Source organism: Crotalus tigris, unplaced genomic scaffold, assembly GCF_016545835.1.
Source record: "Crotalus tigris isolate CLP2741 ecotype Arizona unplaced genomic scaffold, ASM1654583v1 scf7180000018891.247784533:1973344, whole genome shotgun sequence".
Classification (NCBI taxonomy): Eukaryota; Metazoa; Chordata; class Lepidosauria; order Squamata; family Viperidae; genus Crotalus; species Crotalus tigris.
This window is the reverse complement of record NW_024097260.1, coordinates 1880954-1901976: the sequence shown is the minus strand read 5'-3', so window position 1 is coordinate 1901976 and position 21023 is coordinate 1880954. Positions and strand designations below refer to the sequence as shown.

General features: G+C 44.0%; 1 protein-coding gene across 8 annotated transcripts in view; it reads left to right on the top strand.

Moving 5' to 3' along the window:
• RIMBP2 (RIMS binding protein 2) overlaps positions 1–21023 on the top strand; it is a 73615-nt gene that overhangs the window by 2084 nt on the left and 50508 nt on the right. For all 8 annotated transcript variants that reach the window (XM_039357344.1, XM_039357345.1, XM_039357346.1 and 5 more), the window contains exon 2: positions 10404–10545. The gene's annotated coding sequence lies outside the window, so the exon portion shown is untranslated. The remainder of the gene's footprint in view (positions 1–10403; positions 10546–21023) is intronic.

Here is a 21023-nt window from a genome sequence, read left to right as displayed (position 1 = left end):
TCTCCCTCCTTGTCTTCCCTCTCCCCATCTCCCCTGCTCACTCCCTTCCTCTCTTATTTATTTTATTTATTTATTTATGAGACTTATATACCGCTTTAAGCGCAAGCACTCTCTAAGCGGTGTACACCAGTAAGCATATATATATATATATATATATATATATATATATATATATATATATATATATATATGTAGGTCTTTGGTTTTCGGGTTTTCTCCCACGTAAAATTGGAAGTGTCTTGGCGACGTTTCGACGAAGTCCCATTCGTCATCTTCAGGCTGGTGCTTTCAGCTTCGTGCCTCGAAGCTGAAAGCACCAGCCTGAAGATGACGAATGGGACTTCGTCGAAACGTCGCCAAGACACTTCCAATTTTACGTGGGAGAAAACCCGAACAACCAAAGACCTACATACAAATACCCGCGAAAACCTCAGAAAACAAATATAATATATATATATATATATATATATATATATATATATATATATATATTTATTTATTTATTTATTTATTTATTTATTACATTGCCCCCAACAATCTGGGTCCTCCTTTTACCTACCCCGGAAGGATGGAAGGCGGAGTCAACCTTGAGCCGGGGAGATTTGAACCACTGACCTGCTGAACACAGTCAGCTAAAGTGGCCTGCAGTCCTGCACTCTTAACTGCTGCGCCACCTCGGCTCATATCCTTCCCCCCCTCCCCCCTCTCCCACTCTTCTCTCTCTTTCTCTCTCCTTCTCTTTCTGTCTCTGTCTGTCTCTGATGAAATGAACTGTTTGGGATGAAATCCACCATGGGGTTTCCAAGTATCTCTTTGCCTCTTGCCTCTTGGCTGCCTCTGAGTGGGTGACGGGCGGTTGGGAGAAGAGGGTCCACCACGCTTGGCTTGGAGGAGGACGGGATCGGACACCCTCTTGAATTTCAAAGTTATCCATCCTCGGGGTTTGGCAAGCTGGTTCTGCAATGGAGTGCTTTCATTGGTGTGGAAATTACCCTTTAGGGAGCTTCTGAGCGTGCAAGTGTGTGTATATTTGTGTACGGGTCCATGTATAGGTATAGTGGTTAAGGCACCAGAAACCAGGAGTGCATGAGTTCTAATCCTGTCTTAGGCGTGAAAGTCAGCTGGATGATTTGGGACCAGTCACCAGGAGATGACAAGTTCTACTCCCGTTTTAAGCATGAAAGCCGACGGGGTGACTTTGGGCCAATCACCAAGAGATTGTGAATTCTAGTCCTGCCTTAGCTGTGAAAGCCGATTGGGTAACTGGGCCAATCACCAGGAGACTGTGAGTTCTAGTCCCGCCTTAGCCGTAAAAGCCGGCTGAGTAACTTTGGACCAATCACCAGGAGACTGTGAGTTCTAGTCCGGCCTTAGCCGTAAAAGCCAGCTGAGTAACTTTGGACCAATCACCAGGAGACTGTGAGTTCTAGTCCGGCCTTAGCCATAAAAGCCGGCTGAGTAACTTTGGACCAATCACCAGGAGACTGTGAGTTCTAGTCCTGCCTTTGGCATGAAAGTTGACTGGGTGACTTTGGGCCAGTCTCTCTCTCTTGGCCCAACCCGGGTGTTAAGTGAACGATGCCCGATTGTATGAACTTTTCTGCCCTGTTAAGCAAATCACTGCAGTTGAGTGAATCCTGCGGTCATTAATAAGAAGCCAACCAGGAACACCGCAAAGGGTGATCACGTGACCCTGGGGCACTGCAACTATTGCACCTATGTGCTGGTTGCTGAGCGCCTGGTCATTTTGATCCCATGACCGGAGATGTCAGTCTGAGGACTGGTTTTAAGTCATTTTTTTTTTTAGTACTGTTGTAAGGTTAAACAGGCCACGGGACCTCTTTCCTTTCAACTTTTTTTTTTTTTTTTGAATTGTGAGCCACCCAGAGATGGGCAGACATAGAAAATAAATAAATAAATGAATGCTAGATGTCAGTTAATCTGGGACCGTGTATTCCTGAGATGGGCTGATATAGGAAATAAATAAAAATAAATAAACAAACAAACAAGTGCTAGATGTCAATTAATCTATATCCTGAGATGGGCAGATATAGAAAATAAATAAAATAAATAAACAAGCAAATGCTAGACGTCAATTAATCTGGGACCTTGTGTTCCTGAGATGGGCAGATATAGAAAATAAATTTTAAAAATAGGCAAATACTAGATGTCAATTAATCTGGGACCTTGTATTCCTGAGATGGGCAGGTATAGGAAATAAATAAAAATAAATAAATAAACAACCAAATGCTAGATGTCAATTCCTCTGGGACCTTGTATTCCTGAGATGGGCAGATATTAAAAAAATAAATAAAATAAATAAACAAACAAATGCTAGATGCCAATTTGAGATCTTGTGTTCCTTACCTTCCCCTTTTTTTCTGCGTAGGTTCACGTGGTTTGCTGTTGTTAAAACTCTATTCATCTGAATGTTTTTGTAAACCCCATTCATCTGAATGTTTTTGTAAAGTGCCCACAGAAGCAAAGTGCTGGAATCTATCAGCGAGACTAAAACAAGAGCTAAGTAGCGACAGAGAGGAGATCTCCCTCTTCCCAAAGGCAGCCCTGAGCTAAAAACCGTGAGCCGGTCGGTCGTCTTAGTAAATAAATGTGTGGGCACCTTAATACAGGGGTCCCCAACCCCCAGTCCATGGACCGGTACTGTGCAACCGGTCCACAGAAACAAGCAAAGCCCCATCCGTGCGATGCAGGCAGTACACAAAACCACGCACTCTCCGGTCCGTGGAAAAAAATCTCTCCATGGAACCCGTCCCTGGTGCCCAAAAGGTTGGGGACCTCTGCCTTAATAAGATCGCTTCTACCGCAGCCCTGTGGGACGTATTCAGACACGCATGTACAATCATTGCTTGCTTGCTTGTCCATCAGGGAAGGTGGCTGAGCGAAGGTCTGGAGGAAAGCGGAGAATTGAAGTGGGAGATAGGTCCATCTCAGCCCTGTTTTGGCATAGACTTAGGGTCTTCTCGGTCTTCAGAACCCTGGACGTAGGAGCTAAGCCAATCCTGACCCAGTTAGGATTGGAATGAAGGACCACCAGGAACCCTCTCATCATTGTAGGAAGTACAAAAAAAAAAAAACATGTTAAAAGCAAGCAGCTGGAATCTCTTTCCATCCCGTTGTCAAGGAAACCCTATGCATCCATGAAGTTAGCTTGATGTGAAGGAGACTTTACTTAGTGATAGCTTAAGCCTAAAATAGGCCTAACAGAGTTTTTTTTTTTAAATAAATTTGTTGTTGTTCAGTCACTAAGCAGTGTCTGACTTTTGAGGGCCTCATGGACCATAGCACGCCAAGTCCCCCCATCCTCCACTGTCTCCTGGAGTTTGCCCAAATTCATGTTCATTGCGTTGATGATGCTATCTAACCCTCTTCTGCTGCTCCCTTCTCCCTTTGCCTTCCATATTTCCCAACATCGGGATCTTCTCCAAGGAATCCTCTCTTCTCGTTAGGTGGCCAAAATATTGGCGCTTCAGCTTCAGGATCTGTCCTTCCAAGGATCAGCCAAGGTTGATTTCCTTCAGGATCGGCCGATTAGATCTCCAAGGGACTCTTAAGAGTCTTCTCCAACACCACAGTTCGAAAAAGAAATTTGCTCCCCTCCCACCAAATCCAGAAAGAAAAAAAATCTGCCCTTCTTTGTTCACCCAAAAAAGTACGCCTTTTTGGTAATAGGCCCCCACTTTCTCCAGATCCAATTCCGTGGAATGCTTGGATCCATGTGTAAAAGAGTAGTAGGCTTCCCAAGGAGAGGAACTGTTCAAACCGAGAACATTTTTTTATCCGCCTAAATCTCCTAATCCAGAAAGAAGCACTGGAGATAGGACTTGACCGTCTAATTTTTTTTTCTTTAAGGAAAAAAAAACCATGGACCATCTTTTGATAAGAGTCTCAAGGCAGAAACGCAGATTAGAAGCTCTGAAAAGGGCATCTGAAAAACGAAGTAGAACGGGCATCGAAGAAATAAATATAGGACTAAGGAATCAAACAGCTAACAATTTGCTGCTCTTTTGTGACTTCTTGAAGTGGAAAAAGAAAAAAAAGGCCTTGGATGACTTCCAGAAGCTGAATTTCTACTCAGCTGGGTAGAGTTTTGTTGAGTTTTCTGGGGTGGGGGCAAAACCTTTTGGTTTGTTTTTCTTAAATGCGGGGGAACAAAGAGGAATTGGCATTGGAAACAGGTGGCTTACAAGCCAGACAATCCTTTTATTCACCTGCGGTTCCTAAAGTGACGGACTGCAGCTTTGCTGGACAGCCAGGAGAAGCCTGTGGTGAGTTGCCATGCCTTCTGATGGGCCAGGCTGCTCAACTAAAATCCTTTGGCTGGAGACGGTGGCTGGTATGCAGTTGTCTTGAGACTATGATCTGAATGGAAAGTGGATAGGGAACATTAGAATTATAGAATAGAATGGAATGGAATGGAATGGAATAGAATATAGAGGAGTGGAGTAGAATAGAATAGAATAGAATAGAATAGAATAGAATAGAATAGAATAGAATAGAATAGAATAGAATAGAATAGAATAGAATATAGAGTGGAGTGGAGTGGAATAGAATAGAATAGAATAGAATAGAATAGAATAGAATAGAATAGAATAGAATAGAATATAGACTAGACTAGACTAGACTAGACTAGACTAGAATAGAATAGAATAGAATAGAATAGAATATAGAGTGGACTGTAGTGGAATAGAATAGAATATAGAATGGAGTGGAGTGGAGTGGAGTGGAGTGGAATAGAATAGAATAGAATAGAATAGAATAGAATAGAATAGAATAGAATAGAATAGAATAGAATAGAATAGAATATAGAGTGGACTGTAGTGGAATAGAATAGAATATAGAATGGAGTGGAGTGGAGTGGAATAGAATAGAATAGAATAGAATAGAATAGAATAGAATAGAATAGAATAGAATAGAATATAGAGTGGACTGTAGTGGAATAGAATAGAATATAGAATGGAGTGGAGTGGAGTGGAGTGGAGTGGAATGGAATAGAATAGCATAGAATGGAATGGAATAGAATAGAATAGAATAGAATAGAATAGAATAGAATAGAATAGAATAGAATAGAATAGAAGGGAAGGGAAGGGAAGGGAAGAGAGAAGAGAAAAGAGAAGAGAAGAGAAGAGTCGGAAGGGACCTCTCCCAGAAGGTAACAAGGAAAACTGCTCATGGAGAGGATGCGTAGCGTCCCAGACAATCCTGTGGACCTTGCTCAAGCATCGCTTATATGCCACGTCCTGGATAGAAGGAAGTGGGCTACTGTTCCACCACCATCACTGTTCGTTTGACACATTTATTAAAAGTACAGCCACTTGCCTCCTGGTTATTGACAAATTAATGCTGCATCTCTCTTAAAAGCTCCAGGAGCCTCCTAATTCCCTAGCCCGCACGTAAAAGCTTAATGCATTCCCCCCACCACCACATATTTGGGTTTTTCCAGAGTTGCTATGGCATCCACGAAGATGCTTACTGAGTTTATTCAAATGAGTTATCTTTTTTTCCCCCTTCCTTTCTTTTTTGGTCTGCCAAACTCTCTTATCTGCATCCCTTCAAGGTACTCTAAGCTCTTTAATCCATTACTAGTAGATTCCCATTTCTCGATGTTAAAAAAAAAAAAGGAAAGTGGATGGGAAGAATAATTGGATGCAATGTGAAATATAGAAACAATTGGCTTGTTTTAATGATTTATTTTTGGTCCTTAATAAAATGATTTCTTTGCTGAAGCGGGGGGGGGGGGGCGGTATTGTTGGCCTACAAAAAACTGGAAGAAATTTGAACACGGCTAAGCATAGAATATCCATTTATTAGTAGACCACAGAGGGCTTCTGCTGCCTTTTAGCATCATTATATTTGGCCTTTGGGCTTCTGAACCTTCTAAATAAGGGATAGGATGGCCTACTTATTTCCTACAAATTCCGTTGGTCTACCTCAAGTTTGAGACCCTCTTTTAAAATGAAGATGGTATTATAGACGTCTTATGCTACAGACTTTCATTCTGGGTACAGCATGCTGCCTCCAGAAATGGAAAGTTCTGGAGAATTCTGGAACAGTCTCTTCATTCTCTGGATCATGTCAGTTCAACCAGTCTAGACTTCCTCTGAAACAGGAAGTTATTTATGTTGTTGTGGATGAGGTCTGGCCGTGAAATGGGATTGTCTCTGGAATGTCTGGATTGGCTTTGTCTTATTTAAGAAGGAAGTTCTCCTGAAGGTTCCATCTCCAGATGTGGGAGATACTTAGATGCTTTTTGGATTGAGATTCAGATGATCCTTCCTTCCTTCCTTCCTTCCTTCCTTCCTTCCTTCCTTCCTTCCTTCCTTCCTTCCTTCCTCCCTTCCTCCCTTCCTCCCTTCCTCCCTGCATTGTACTGAAATGCAACCCCCTTGGAGGAATTACTGCAAATAATTGGGAATGGGAAGACCAACAGCGTCATTTCTCTTCAGACCTGCTAGACCAGTTGTTTTCAACCTTTTTAATGCCGCGACCCCCAACCGGTCGTAAGTCAAGGACTACTCAACCGGTCGTAAGTCGAGGACTACTCAACTATTGTGTCCTAAAGGTCATGCTCCTGTCCTTGGGAGTCTTTGTTTTTCTAATCCCATCAGCTCAAACCTTCTCTGGGGCTGGGGCTGAAGGCATTTTGCTTATGAATAGATGGTCCCAAATCTGCATTTCTAAAAAGGTGGCCTCTGCCTGGGGGGGGGGAAGGAGACTGGGGGCTGCTTTCTGCCCAAGATTTTTCTATTAGTCCTTTGGGGAAATATTCTGTCTTTTTTAGTATCCCCCAAAATATTTCCTTCCCTGAGAGAGTGTGTGTGTGTGTGTGCTGACTTCGTACACATCCAGCTGAGAATCATAGACCGAACCAAGTTTCCTCCGAATTGTACAATATCTGATCCTGGTTGCCCCAAAATGTTGGAGATCTTTTCTGTTTACCCGCTTACCTGCCCCTTTTTCTTTACTTCGGATACAAATGCAAAGGTCTCTGTTCCTTGTTGTGGAAGGTGTAAGTCTGCCTCTGAATGTTTCAGTAGGGCTAAAGAGATCCAAAGGTTTGAATTTCAGCCTTTATTCCGATGTGGGGAGGAGAAACAACCAGTGATACGTCAATGAATAAATTAAAAAAAAACAAAACCTTTTCAGTGGCCCAGATCCTGCTGGAAGGGGGGGAGGAAGTGGTGAAGAACCAGATCCTGACCCTCAGTAAACCTTTGGTAAGATCCTTCAGAGTGAGACTCTGAAGGACTCTTGCAAAGCTGTTGGCAGATCTCTTGAATTAAGGAAGGTATGAATTCTGTGTGCAACGATGACTTTGTAAAATAGAGAAGACATGATGGCAGTGTTCCAGTATCTGAGGGGCTTCCACAAGGCAGAGCGGGTCACGTTATTCACCAGAGCACCAGAGGGAAGGATGAGAAACAATGGTTGGAAACTAATCAAGGAGAGAAGCAACCTGAAACTAAGGAGAAACTTCCTGACAGTGAGGACAATCGACCAGTGGAACAGCTTGCCACCAGAAATGGTGGGTGCTTCATCACTGGAGATTTTTAGGAAGAGACTGGACAATCACCTGTCTGAGATGGTATAGGTTCTCCTGCTTGAGCAGGGGGCTGGACTAGAAGACCTCCAAGGTCCTTCCAGCTCCTATTCTATTCTATTCTATTCTATTCTATTCTATTCTATTCTATTCCATTCCATTCCATTCCATTCTATCCCAGCTCATCCCATCCCGTCCTGTCCCTCCCTGTCCCATCCCATCCCATCCCATCCCATCCCATCCCATCCCATCCCATCCCATCCCATCCCATCCCATTCTATTCTATTCTATTCTATTCTATTCTATTCTATTCTATTCTATTCTATTCTATTCTAAAATAGAATTGTTTCTGGTCTGCAACTGGTGTTTTCAACTAGCAACTGATTCTGTCTTTTCTCTCTTTTAGTTCTGATTTATCATTTTTAATCACTTTTTTGAGGAAGGGCCGGTGAGCTGCAAATGTAGGTCCTCTTAGGTGTCAAGTCTTTGTTGGGTGTCAGAATAGGCAGCTTAAGGGAGAATGCTGGTGGGGTTCCTCGTGTTTTCCTGCCCTGTGTTTTGGATGGCTTTGAGCAGCCTCCTTCGGCCAGGTGTTTCGTGATTGTCAGTGTGAGATATTTCCTTCAGTTTGTCTTGGAAATTGATTGCTTCCCAAAAAGACACTGCTCTTTGGGGAAGCCAAAAAGAGACCATGGTTATGCAAATGTGCAATGTTTCCCTTTCGTTGGGGTGGAGGAGGACTGCTATTCTAGCGGGGCAGGCGAGGGAATATAAATATCAAACGTGCAAAGATTGGCAGTGGAGTGTTCAGGGAGCGGAGCCAAACGCAGCATGAAACAGGAATAGCAATTGGAGCCCAGCCTGGATGGTTAAGGATGACTGACTCCTCAAACACTTTGCTAAAGTTAGCTCCTTTCTAAGGTTGACACTTACTCAGATACCAAGATGATGCCCTGATGCCCTGAAGCTGTGAAGTCCATGCCAAGACGGGCACGGTTGCTCCCTTGCACGGCTGAAACAACTAACAGAATAAGAAGAACAGAGTTGGAAGGGACCTTGGAGGTCTTCTAGTCTAACTCCCCCCCCCCGCCTTGGCATTGTGACTCTGTTGAACTTTTTCTCCTGCTCCTGAAGGCCTCACATGATTGCAAACTGCCAATGTTACGGAATAACAGAGTTGGGGGGTCTTGGAGGTCTTCTAGTCCAACCCCCTGCTGAAGCAGGAGACCCTACACCAGGGATAGGCAACCTTGTCTCCCAGAATTCTGGGAGTTGAAGTCCACGAGTCCTAAAAGAGCCAAGGTTGCCTACCCCTGCCCTACGCCATTCCAGACAAATAGCTGCCCAGTCTCTTCTTAAAAAGCATCCACAACGTCTGGAGGCAAGCTGTTCCACTGATTAATCGTTCTAACTGTGGGGTCCTTGGTACTCTCTGAGCTTGGCTGTTTCCTTGCAGATCCTTTCTTCCAGCTCTGATCGTGTTAACTAGTTAGGTAACGAAACGTCTGCAAGAAAACCACTACGCTCAGAGACCACAGTTCAGCTCTCAGCTACAAAGATTATCTTCTATTAGAATACAGACTTTTTGTGGGTCTCCACTCCTCATCAATTGCTTTTTCTATCTTTTGCCCCAAGACAGATCAGCAATTTGAGATACTTTTTTTTTATTAAAAGTTTTAAAAATTTCATACAATATATCCCAAATCCCTCCCACCCCTCCACCTCTCCCCCACTTCCCAGAGCTGATTACAGGGTAACAAATAAACAAACATAATCTAAGTAACATTACCCAACTATACTATCAATCAAACCATAACATACTTTAACTCCTTTTCAAAATAAATGTTAACAAATTAAAAACAAAAATAATAATATAATTAAACCATAATACTAAAAATAATATAAATTCAACCATATTAAACTATTAATAATAATCTAAAATTTACTCATAAGCAAGATAATACTTTTCAGTCTCATATTTCTTTTGAATATAATCAATCCATCTTCTCCAAACCGAAATATATTTAACTTGAGATACTTTTGAACTACAGGGGCAAAGGCAACTGAGAATTGTCATTCAAGAATTGTATAAATTGTGTAAATAAGTTGTATAAATATTTATAGACGTATATACTGAGAAGGTTAGATAAATAGAAGTATTAATGGAAGAGAAAATTAATCTTATTGTATATAATACAGATAGGGACATTTGGAGAGAGGAGTTGCTCGGACATTACCCCTGAATTGTATCTGAAGAGGGATGAGAGGGAAGAAAGGAGAGGAGAGAGAAAAGAGTGAAGGAGGGGAGAAGGAAGTAGGAAGGCTGGAGGAGAAGAGGAGAAAGGGGAGGAGAGTGGTGAAGGAAAGAGAAGAGGGGAGGAAGAAGAGGGAAGTAGGGAAGAGAAGAAAGGGAGAAAGAAGGTAGAGAAGAAGGAGTGTGGATGCAGTGAAAGGGGAAATGGGCGAGCAAGTCATGTGTATGTATTTATTTCATTTTATTAAAAGTATTTTATATATGAATGTAAAAAGAATGTATGTTAACATCTGATAAATATCACAGTATATGTATGGGGGAGAGTTTGGAAAAATAAAAAATTATTTAAAAAAAAAGAATTTCTTCTTCTTCTTCTTCTTCTTCTTCTTCTTCTTCTTCTTCTTCTTCTTCTTCTTCTTCTTCTTCTTCTTCTTCTTCTTCTTCTTCTTCTTCTTCTTCTTCTTCTTCTTCTTCTTCTTCTTCTTCTCCGTTCTTGTCATTTTCGTCCTTAAAAAGAAGGTGGCGGACCATTGCCACAATTGTCCCCAAAAGAGAACAAGTCCCCATCTTTCTCTTTCTGTCCCTTTTCAGGTTGGAAATGAGTTGCCCTCCAGACAACCTGCAGCAACACCGAAAACATTGGAGCAAATGCTTTTTTTAGAAGAGAGGATCCCGGTGTTTTCGGTTGAATGTCATCAGCCTAAACCTAGCGAATACCCGTTGCGGCTTTTGGGTAAGTCATCCACGTTTGGTGCTGGGTTTGTTGGTTTGTTTCCAGACCTCCTCAACGATCTGGGAGATAAAAGATAAAAGACAGTAGTTGGTTTGAGAGGTCTGTGTCATTTACACCTTTCCTCCTTTCCTATCAGCGAGAATCTGTCACGTTTAGATTCCTTGTATTGGGGTACGGCTTTTAGACATGTCAAAATGGGAACTCTGTTCTCTCTCTACACCGCTGAAATGCATTTTTGGTTTAGCGTTCCGTATGGATTCATGGGGCAAGTAATGAGAAGGCCTACTCAGCGTAGCTGGGAGTCCGAATTGTTTCTATATCTACTTGTGCAGTTCAGAGTTTGTGGTTTAAGGCAGAGGTACCCAACCTTTTGGGCACCAGGGACTGGTTCCTTGGAGAGAGGTTTTTCCGCAGACCGGAGATGCGTGGTTTTGTGTGCTGCCTGCATCCCACAGATGGGGCTTGGCTTGTTGGTGCAGATCAGTTGCTGGCATGCCGTGGCCCTGTACCGGTCCACGGATCAGAGGTTGGGGACCCCAGGTTCAAGGCACAGTTTCCCCCAAACTTGTGGAGCAGCAGGAGGGAGGGGAAAGAAGGGATGGTTACACATGAGCGGCCAGCAAGCACACACAAACACACAGCTCCATTTGCCCAAGTGGTGTGCACACGGGCCTGCTGCTCACCCCAACTGGCTGTCCAGTCTCTTCTTAAAAACCTCCAGTGATGGAGCGCCCACGCTTTCTGGAGGCAGGCTGTTCCAGTGGTTAATTGTTCTAACAGTCAGGAAGTTTCTCCTTAGTTCTAGGTTGCTTCTCTCCTTGGTTAGTTTCCATCCGTTGCTTCTTGTCCTGCCTTCAGGTGCTTTGGAGAATAGCTTGACTCCCTCTTCTTTGGGGCAGCCCCTCAGATATTGGAACACTGCTATCATGTGGGAGATAACAGAAGAACAGAGTTGGAAGGGAGTTGGAGGTCATCTAGTCCAACTCCCTGCTTAGGCAGGAAACCCTATACCATTTCAGACAAACGCTTCTCCAATCTCTTCTTAAAAACTTCCAGCCCCTAAGATAGTGGAACACTGCTGTCATCTCCCCCCTCGTCCTTCTCTTCGTTAAACTAGACAGACCCAATTCCAGTTTTAATAAATAACATTATCGAAGCCATCTGTCGTTTTGCTGTAGCAGTAGAGTTTCTTCCTTCGGCCATTATGCAGCGGTGAGCCACCCCTGTATTATTGGCCAGGTGCAAAGTCTGTACAGGTGGCCCTCGACTTAGCAGCCATCCGTTTCGTGACCGTTGCTTCTGACCGTTGTTCACACTGAACGACCGTCTCGGCATCCTCGCACCATCGCTCGGTCAAAATTCAGACCCTGGGCCGCTGACTCCTATTGATGATGGCTGCAGGGCGATTCCCCTTTTGCAAAACTTCCGGCAAGCAAAGTCAGTGGGAAAGGCAGATTCACCATGCCGTTGACTTCATAATTGCGGCGATCCGCTTAAGAACCGTAGCGGGGAAGGCGGTAAAAACGGGGCAAAACTCACTGATCAATCGGCTCCCCTTCACACAGCTGTCGGCTTAGACACCTGTTTGAGAGGGGGCAGCTGCGTTTCCGTGGGAGACGGACCACTAATAAACCATCACGGCCAGCAAACCTCTCCTTTTTCCCTGGCCATTAAGCATGCAGCCTGCAAAGACAGGTTCGCTGGCTTCCTTATCTGGTAGTTACTAGGCAACTGTAGAATTTACCTTCAGTGACAGCTGTTGGCTAAATGCAGGGAAGCCTAAGTGGAAGAGGAGTGGTGTGGGGGGGGCCTGGGGGGCACAGGGGAGGGGCAGGATTGCCATCGCTACTAATAAAAAGATTAGGAAGCCAAAAGGCAAAAGGTCACTTTGCTGGGAGTGCCTGGAAGGAGCCCACGAGCCTTGGGGAGGGGGGGGGGCGGAGGTCATTTTGTTAATTATTTTTAAAATTGACTTATTTATTTCCCGCCTGGGTTATTTGGCAAGTAGCTGAGGGTGGCGAACGGATACAGCACACTTCCTCTTTATTTTCCGCATGACAACAACAGCTCTGTGTGATGGGTTAGGCTGAAAGACAGGGACTGGCCCGGAGTTACTTTAGCTTTGATGCTAAAGTAGGACTAGAACTCACCGTCTCCTGGTGATTGGGCCAAAGTCATCCAGCTAGCTTTCATGCCTAAGGCAGGACTAGAACTCACTATCTCCTGGTGATTGGGCCAAAGTCATCCAGCTAGCTTTCATGCCTAAGGCAGGACTAGAACTCACTATCTCCTGGTGATTGGGCCAAAGTCACCCAGCTAGCTTTCATGCCTAAGGCAGGACTAGAACTCACCGTCTCCTGGTGATTGGGCCAAAGTCACCCAGCCGGCTTTCATGCCTGAAGGTGGAACTAGAACTCACCATCTCCTAGTGATTGGCCCAAAATCACTCAGCTGGCTTTCATGCCTGAAAGTAGAACTAGAACTCACCGTCTCCTGGTGATTGGCCAAAGTCACTCAGCCAGCTTTCATGCCTAAGGCAAGACTAGAACTCACCGTCTCCTGGTGATTGGCCAAAGTCACTCAGCCAGCTTTCATGCCTAAGGCAAGACTAGAACTCACTGTCTCCTGGTGATTGGCTCAAAGTCACCCAGCTGGCTTTCATTGTCTAAGGAAGGACTAGAACTCACCAACTCCTGGTGATTGGCTCAAAGTCACTCAGCCAGCTTTCATGCCTAAGCCAGAACTAGAACTCACCATCTCCTGGTGATTGAGCCATAGACACCCAGCCGTCTTTCATGGCTAAAGCAAGACTAGAATTCACAATCTTCCACTTTCTAGCTTGGTGCCTTAACCAGTAGACCAAACTGACTCTAAGGATCATCAAGCCACTTTTCTATGGTTGCTTCGGTTCTCCTTCATCTCCCGTGCTCTGCTCTACAGCCTTCCTGCCTTGCATGACCCCCTAAGGATATCTATTGAGGATTGGGGGGCTTTCCTGTGGTGGGACCCCCAGCTGCACACACAAAGCGGGTCCTTTTCTGCATCAGTCCTTAGGAGATAAGAATGTGGACCTCCTTCCCAGAGGATCTAGCGGAAAGTTGGCGCTGAACCCACCGAGATAGCAGAGAAAGAGAGAGTAGACAAATAGATCATTTCATTTGACCTTTAAATAATATTTTCCAAAACCTTAAACAAGAAAGCTCAAGCAAAAAAAAAACCCAAAAAACCATCACATTTCAAAGTTTCCGTGTGCATTTGAGGCCCTGTGCATTTGAGGCCCGTGTTTATTGAAGGCTGTCGTTGCCTTCCATGAAATTGTGAAGAGGAGCAGATGTGTTGTGTATTTGCTTTAGCACCTCCAGTAAATATTTGGTCCATTCAGTTGAGTGTTTTTAAGGGAATCTAAAACATATTTTTTGTAATGTTTACACATGCTTTTCTTCGCAGAGTTGGAACTTTTTGTTTACACAATGTTGAACCAGGCGTGCCTTTTGAACAAAGCTCTTTCTGAAGTCAGGAAAACGCATCATCATAAAATTACTCAGCTGTATGGGAGGAGGCACTTTCTGGCACCTGGATTTATAGCTGTGGGGTTGAGGCAGGGGGTTTTCTGTGATGGGCTTTGAGGATAATCTTGAGAGACAGGAAGAAGAGGTACAGCACAGGTTACCTATGGATCCGACATTGTCCCGTTATTTCAGCCCATCCCACCCAGGCAGAGAAGGTCTGCTTTTAATAATTTTATTGTACACCACCCAAAGTTCCTCTGTCTGGGAGATGGGCAGTTCTTAAATCTGATGATAGATAGATAGATAGATAGATAGATAGATAGATAGATAGATAGATAGATAGATAGATAGATAGATGTGGTTGGAGATATATGGAGAGAGATGAGAGAGAGGTGGATAGAGATAGATAAAGAGTGAGAGAAATGGATGGATGGATGGATGGATGGATGGATGGATGGATGGATATGGATGGAGATATATGGAGAGAGATGAGAGAGAGGTGGATGGATAGATAGATGAGATAGATAGATAGATAGATAGATAGATAGATAGATAGATAGATAGATAGATAGATAGATAGATAGATAGATAGATAGATAATGGATGGAAATATATGGAGAGATGAGAGAGAGATGGATGGATAGATAGATAGATAGATGGAGATTGATGGAGAGAGAGATGGAGAGAGATAGATAAAGAGAGAGAGAAATAGAGAGAGAGAGAGAGAGAGAGGAGAGAGATGGATAGAGATAGATAAAGAGACAGATAAATAGATGGAGGGAGATAGAAAATGATAGATTGACAGACAGACAGATAGACAGATATGGATGGAGATTGATGGAGATAGATAGATGAGAGAGAGAGAAGGAAAGAGCTAGAGCTAGAGAAATAGAAAGAGAGATGGATAGAGATGATAGACAGACAGACAGGAGACATTTGAGTCCAAAGCAGGAATGAAGATGGAGAAAGTACCTCAGATCTGACCCTTCCTCATTCTCTGGAACATAAAAGCCGTGTGTGTGCGTGTATATGTGTGTGTGTTTCCAGGCTTTCCAGATGCTATTACTGTAACCTTACACTAAAAGTAGCTTTAGTATTGACGGGTTCTTGTCTGGCCTTAGGGCTGTGAGTTGCTGTATTCCCCCATCAGACAACTTCTTCATCAGGCCCCCGTCAATATAAGCATATTGGAATGATGGCCTCGCGATATAAAGTGAGTGGATGCCCCCGTTTTCTTTCCAAGCAAAGTGGTGAGATCCTCCCAATGCAATCCTTTGACAACCTTAAGTCAAATACACCATGGCAGATCGTCGTTATTAAGAGCCTTGACAAGAGACATTAGTTCAGAGAGGGGAAGCGTTCTGTGAGCAAATGGCACTGCAGACCCGAGATTTAATGAAATCAAGATTAATTTAGTTTGTATCAAATTTGCCTAGCTTTAGCTCTGGAGGGGAGCAGATACGAAGTTAGCATTTGCCCATCTTTCCAGGGACGGCAGACAGGAAACAAGAGCAGTTGAGCTAATTCTATTTTATTGTAAGGCTACATTAACCGAATCTTGTAAGCCTGACGATGCAATTCTCACACCATCATCTTTACAACCAATAATTTGGGGAGAGTCTGTCCCATTCCTCTTTGCTCCACCCATTAAGCTATGTTGCCCAGTATCTGACTGTTCTCTGAGCAGTCGTTCTTTCCCGGTCTCCCAAGGTCATTCTCACGTATTTTTTACAGTATTTCTCAATCTTAGCAACTTCCAGGGAGCGTGGGCTTCAATTCCCAGAATTCTCATCCATGACCATATTGGCTGTGGAATTGTGGGGGTTGCAGTCCACACCCCTGTAAATGGCTACAATAGGGAATTAGTGTATCAAGTGCATTGTCTGTTGGTAGTTCTTGTTGGTTGCACTTGATGCACATCTCTACTTGGGCTGTGTTGACCATGACAAACTTTGAAATGGAAAGATACTGCTGAAATTAGTTTCCTGGAAGTCACGTTTCTGCACGTAATTCAAAATTGATGGCCTAGTTTTCCAACTAGGGCCAATTCCTTACTAGAGAGAGAGAGACCAGGTTGGTTGAGCAGTCGAAGGATCTGAGGCTTGGAGAAGGTGGGGGGGGGCTGTGCTGCCTCTGCATGACGTTCCTCGCTTGTTCACCCCACCTCCAAGTATTATTAAAAAAATTATCTGCCTTGCTCTCTCGCTGATATGCTTTTTCATTGTGAAAGCTGCCGACGCCGTTCATAATTGAGGGCGATTTAAAAAAAAAAGTATAAAAGCCATGTGATTTTGATTGGTTGGTTTTGATGGCATAATGAATGCTTTGCTGGTTGTCTTGGAGGGCTTTTGTGCCTAAGACAGGACTAGAACTCACCGTCTCCTTGTCATTGGATCACGTCGCTGAGCTAGCTTTCATGCCTAAAGTGGGACTAGGACTCACCATTTCTTGGTGACTGGCTCAGAGTCAGCCAGCTGATTTTCATGCCTAAGGCAGGACTAGAACTCAGCATCTGGTGCCTAAACTACCTATACTACCGATTGCTAATTTTGACACGCAGCAGGTCTGTGGGCTTCAATTTTCAACCACCAAGTCTATATATCTGAAGTCTGTTCTTTGGATGGAGCCCCAAGAGGCCAGTTGCTACTTGTTGAGCAAATTACGCTCCTGTGTTGACTAACCGGTATGATCACAGAGACCAGACAGGCTCACTTTTGTATAGTATTTGCAATCCAAAGTAAAAATCCCTCTAGGACAGTGGTTCTCAACCTTTTTAATGCCGTGACCCCCAACCGGTCGTAAGTCGAGGATTACTCAACTGGTGCAGCACCGTTTGCAGAATGGGACTTTTGGTGGGCTCAGCAGGGCAGAGACAGCCTGGACAATTCCTATTGGCTTTTGAAAGCCAATAGAATTAGACTCTATTCAAGAGAGTCTATTCTATTGGCTTTCAAAAGCCAATAGAAGAAAAGGGAGTAGCACAGCTAAGGAAAAGGGGGAAAAAATGGCGGACTGCGTTGTTTGGCGACCCCCGTGAAATGGTCGTTCGATCCCAAATGGGGTCCCGACCCACAGATTGAGAACCACTGCTCTAGGAACAGCTTTAAGGGACCAGACACTTGATGCCTTTTCCTTCTACATATATATACAGCCAGACCCTTTTCCTACGCACGGTCCTGTTTTCTATGGAATCTTCTTGAGCACTTGGGCAGCTATAGGCCCTGGCACCTGGATCCGATAAACGTAGCCATTGTGCCAATTGTGTTGCTCGCTCTGCTTTGGCCTTCCCAACTGTGACAGTCTCTCTGTTGTACTTTCCCCCCCAAAAAATGTTTAGCTGCCAAGCAGATTTAGGGACTGGAGCCAAATCCCCAACAGGTTGAGACTCTTCTTCTTGATGGATTGCCTCAGCACCCGAAGCTCTTTCTCGAAACATTTTTGCACCTGATGACATCTTGAGCAGCTTTCTTAAGTTACCCATCTATGCATAAGGGAGCGCTGAATAAGCTGGAAGACTGGGATACATCACTCCCTCTTGCTGCCTTCTTTGGATAGGCACTTCATCCTAAACAACCTGCCTCCAGAAGCGGTGAATGCTCCAACACTGGAAGTTTTTAAGAAGAGACTGGACAGCCATTTGTCTGAAATGGTATAGGGTTTCCTGCCTGAGCAGGGGGTTGGACTAGATGACCTCCAAGGTCCCTTCCAACTCTCTTCTTCTGTTATCTCCCACATGATAGCAGTGTTCCAATATCTGAGGGGCTGCCCCAAAGAAGAGGGAGTCAAGCTATTCTTCAAAGCACCTGAAGGCAGGACAAGAAGCAGCAGATGGAAACTCATCAAGGAGGGAAACAACCTGGAACTAAGGAGAAACTTCCTGACAGTCAGAACAATTAACCAGTGGAACTACCTGCCTCCAGAAGCGGTGAACGCTCCAACACTGGAAGTTTTCAAGAAGAGACTGGACAGCCATTTGTCCGAAATGGTATAGGGTTTCCTGCCTGAGCAGGGGGTTGGACTAGATGACCTCCAAGGCCCCTTCCAACTTTATTATTATTCTACAATGACAGTTCCATACTCACAGTTAACCCAGGCAGTCTCTTTCCTACGATTATGATGTGATCTCTGGAGTCCTTGCTGATCTCTGAGCTGGTTAGTTTTTTTTTGGCAGACGTTTCGTGACCCAGCTAGGCAACATCTTTATTGTTAGAAAGGAATGGGGCAGTTCTTCATGGTTTTTCATGGTTGATTACCTGTTCAGATGAAGCAGAGCTATTTCCCGGGTTCATACCAGGGCATTATCCACAGCACACCAGGTTTTCCTTTGGGATAAGCATGTTTTCCCAAATGTGAAGGTCATTAGCATCAATGTGTCTCCGGCTGTATTAATTGCCATCCCCGTGCTCCTTGGTATACCTGATCTTTACAAAACACACCGGAACATTGTCATAATTCCAAAATGTGCATTAAAAGAGCAAGCAGGTAGGATTGTTATAGTACGTGCAAGAAATATTGAGTTTAAAATTAGGATTGAGCCAACATCATCAGTGCTAGAAGATAATGGGATTTATGGAGAGGAGGAGGAAGAAGAGAAGGACTGTGGGATCCTTGGTGCTCTCTGAGCTTGGTGGCTTTCTTGCAGACATTTCATGACCCAGCTAGCCAACATCATCAGTGCTAGAAGGGAATTGGGTTTGCTCTCTGTTTATAGACAAGTGGCTTGCCCTTACCTGACCTATTTATTGTTCTGTAGTTCTGGGAACACTCTCATTTTTAAAAGGCAAATTCTAAATGGCTACTTCCCATTTGAATCCAGACCTGCAAGTTCAACATTCAGAGAGGGACCGAAGTGGTGGAATTAAATTGCATTTTGTGGCCTTTCTGCTGCGTTGTCTGTTTAAGGAGGATAATTGAGTTTGGCTGTGATTACAGCAGGTAACCAGATTGCAGTGTTAATGTTGCCCGCACAGCAGGAAATGAGAACATTGATTTTTTTTTTTAATCATTAGCCTGTTTTGCTGATGCTGGACTAGGCAAATTTTGAATCCTCTTTGCATCTCAGTTTTTTCCAGGCTTGAAGATTCTCTTCTGGGAAGAGGAGACCGATAAGAATTGTGCAAGAGATTTGTTTGTGCCAATAAAATTTACGCTATCTGACAGAAAACAGGATTCTCAAATAGTGTCAAGAGATAGTCAGCGTCAACTGTATCTTTGCATTTAGGTACTAGAACAGGGGTCTTCAAACTTGGCCCTTTTATGACTTGTGAACTTCAACTCCCAGAATTCCTCAGCCAGGAACGCTGGCTGAGGAATTCTGGGAGTTGAAGTCCACAAGTCATGAAAGGGCCAAGTTTGAAGATCCCTGGTCTGGATCTAAGCCCGCAGTTTCATCAAAATGGTTGACTGAGGAATTCTGGGAGTTGAAGTCCATAAGTCATAAAAGGGCCAAATTTGAAGATCCCTGTACTAGAAGAATGGTGTGTGGGGGGTGTGTGTGTGTCTTAGCAGCAACCAAAAACCCAAACCAATGAGAAGGAAAGAAAAGATAGGAGATGAAGGCCGTAATTCAGGTGGTCCTCGACTTATCATCCCAATCGGGGCCAGAATTTCAGCCGCTAAGTGATGTAGTCATTAAGCATCACATGACTGACCTGATTCTATAGCCATTGGTTAAGCAGATCATCACGGTCGTTGCGTGCCTCAAGTGGCCATTAAGAGAATCCAGCTTCCCCCTCCCCCTTGAGTCTGCTTGCCAAACGTTGGCTGGGAAGGTCCCAAATGATGATCACACGAGGGCAAAACTTTACAACCGTCATAAATGGAAGCTGATCATCAAGTGCCCAAATTGTGATCGAGTGAACTTGAAGGTTGCAACAGTTGTAACATGGAGGTCGTGTCGTAAGTCCCTTTTTCCAAGGCTTTTGTAACTTCAAACCATTGTTCAACAGTGATAAGTCAAGACTACCACCAGGAAAGCTGGCTGGGTGACTTTGGGCTAATCACCGGGAGACAGTGAGTTCTAGTCCTGCCTTAGCCATGAAAGCCGGCTAGGTTACTCTGGGCCTATCACCAGGAGATGGTGAGTTCTAATCCTGCCTTAGCCATGAAAGCCGGCTAGGTTACTTTGGGCCCATCACCAGGAGACAGTGAGTTCTAGTCTTGCCTTAGCCATGAAAGCCGGCTAGGTGACTTTGGGCCAGTCTCTCTCTCAGCCCAACCCACCTCACACGGTTGTTATGGGGAAAAGAGGAGGAAGGTGTGTTGGATACGTTCACCGCCTTGAATTATTTATAAAAAGAAGAAAGGTGATGAAAGAAAGAAAGAAAGAAAGAAAGAAAGAAAGAAAGAAAGAAAGAAAGAAGGAGGGAGGGAGGAAGGAAGGAAGGAAGGAAGAAAGAAAGAAAAAGAAAGAAAGAAAGAAAGAAAGAAAGAAAGAAAGAAAGAAAGAAAGAAAGAAAGAAAAGAAATTAGAAGGTGGACAAGAGGCTCATGTTCTCTCTTCTCCCTCTTCCCCGCTGTTTTCATGGCTATCATTTTCACACCTCTCTCTGAACTGAGAAACTGACAAGGGGAAAAAGAAGAGGCAGAAGATCATGTCGTTAAAAAAGACAAATTTCCCACCGTTGAGGGGTCTTGTCCTTTCTCTAGTAAATTGAAGGCATCTGGATTGTCAGGTCAACTAATGGTCCTCAACGGAAATAGTAAACTTTGAATGAGAGCCTGGCATCAGTTTCCTCCGTTCCATTTATTATGAGATTTTGGTTGTTATTGTCGTCGTCGTCGTTTGACAACTTACATCCGTAATGTTTTATCGGGGTGAGTAACACTCCCCGTCTCCACAGTTTCTGACAGAAATTAATGGCTTCTGTTTTGGGGAAGTTCTTGTCTTGTTTTGGCGTAGATTGCTACTACGGTAGTGTCTGGCAGGCTGAGATGTGAAATTCTATGATGGAGAACCTCAACATTATC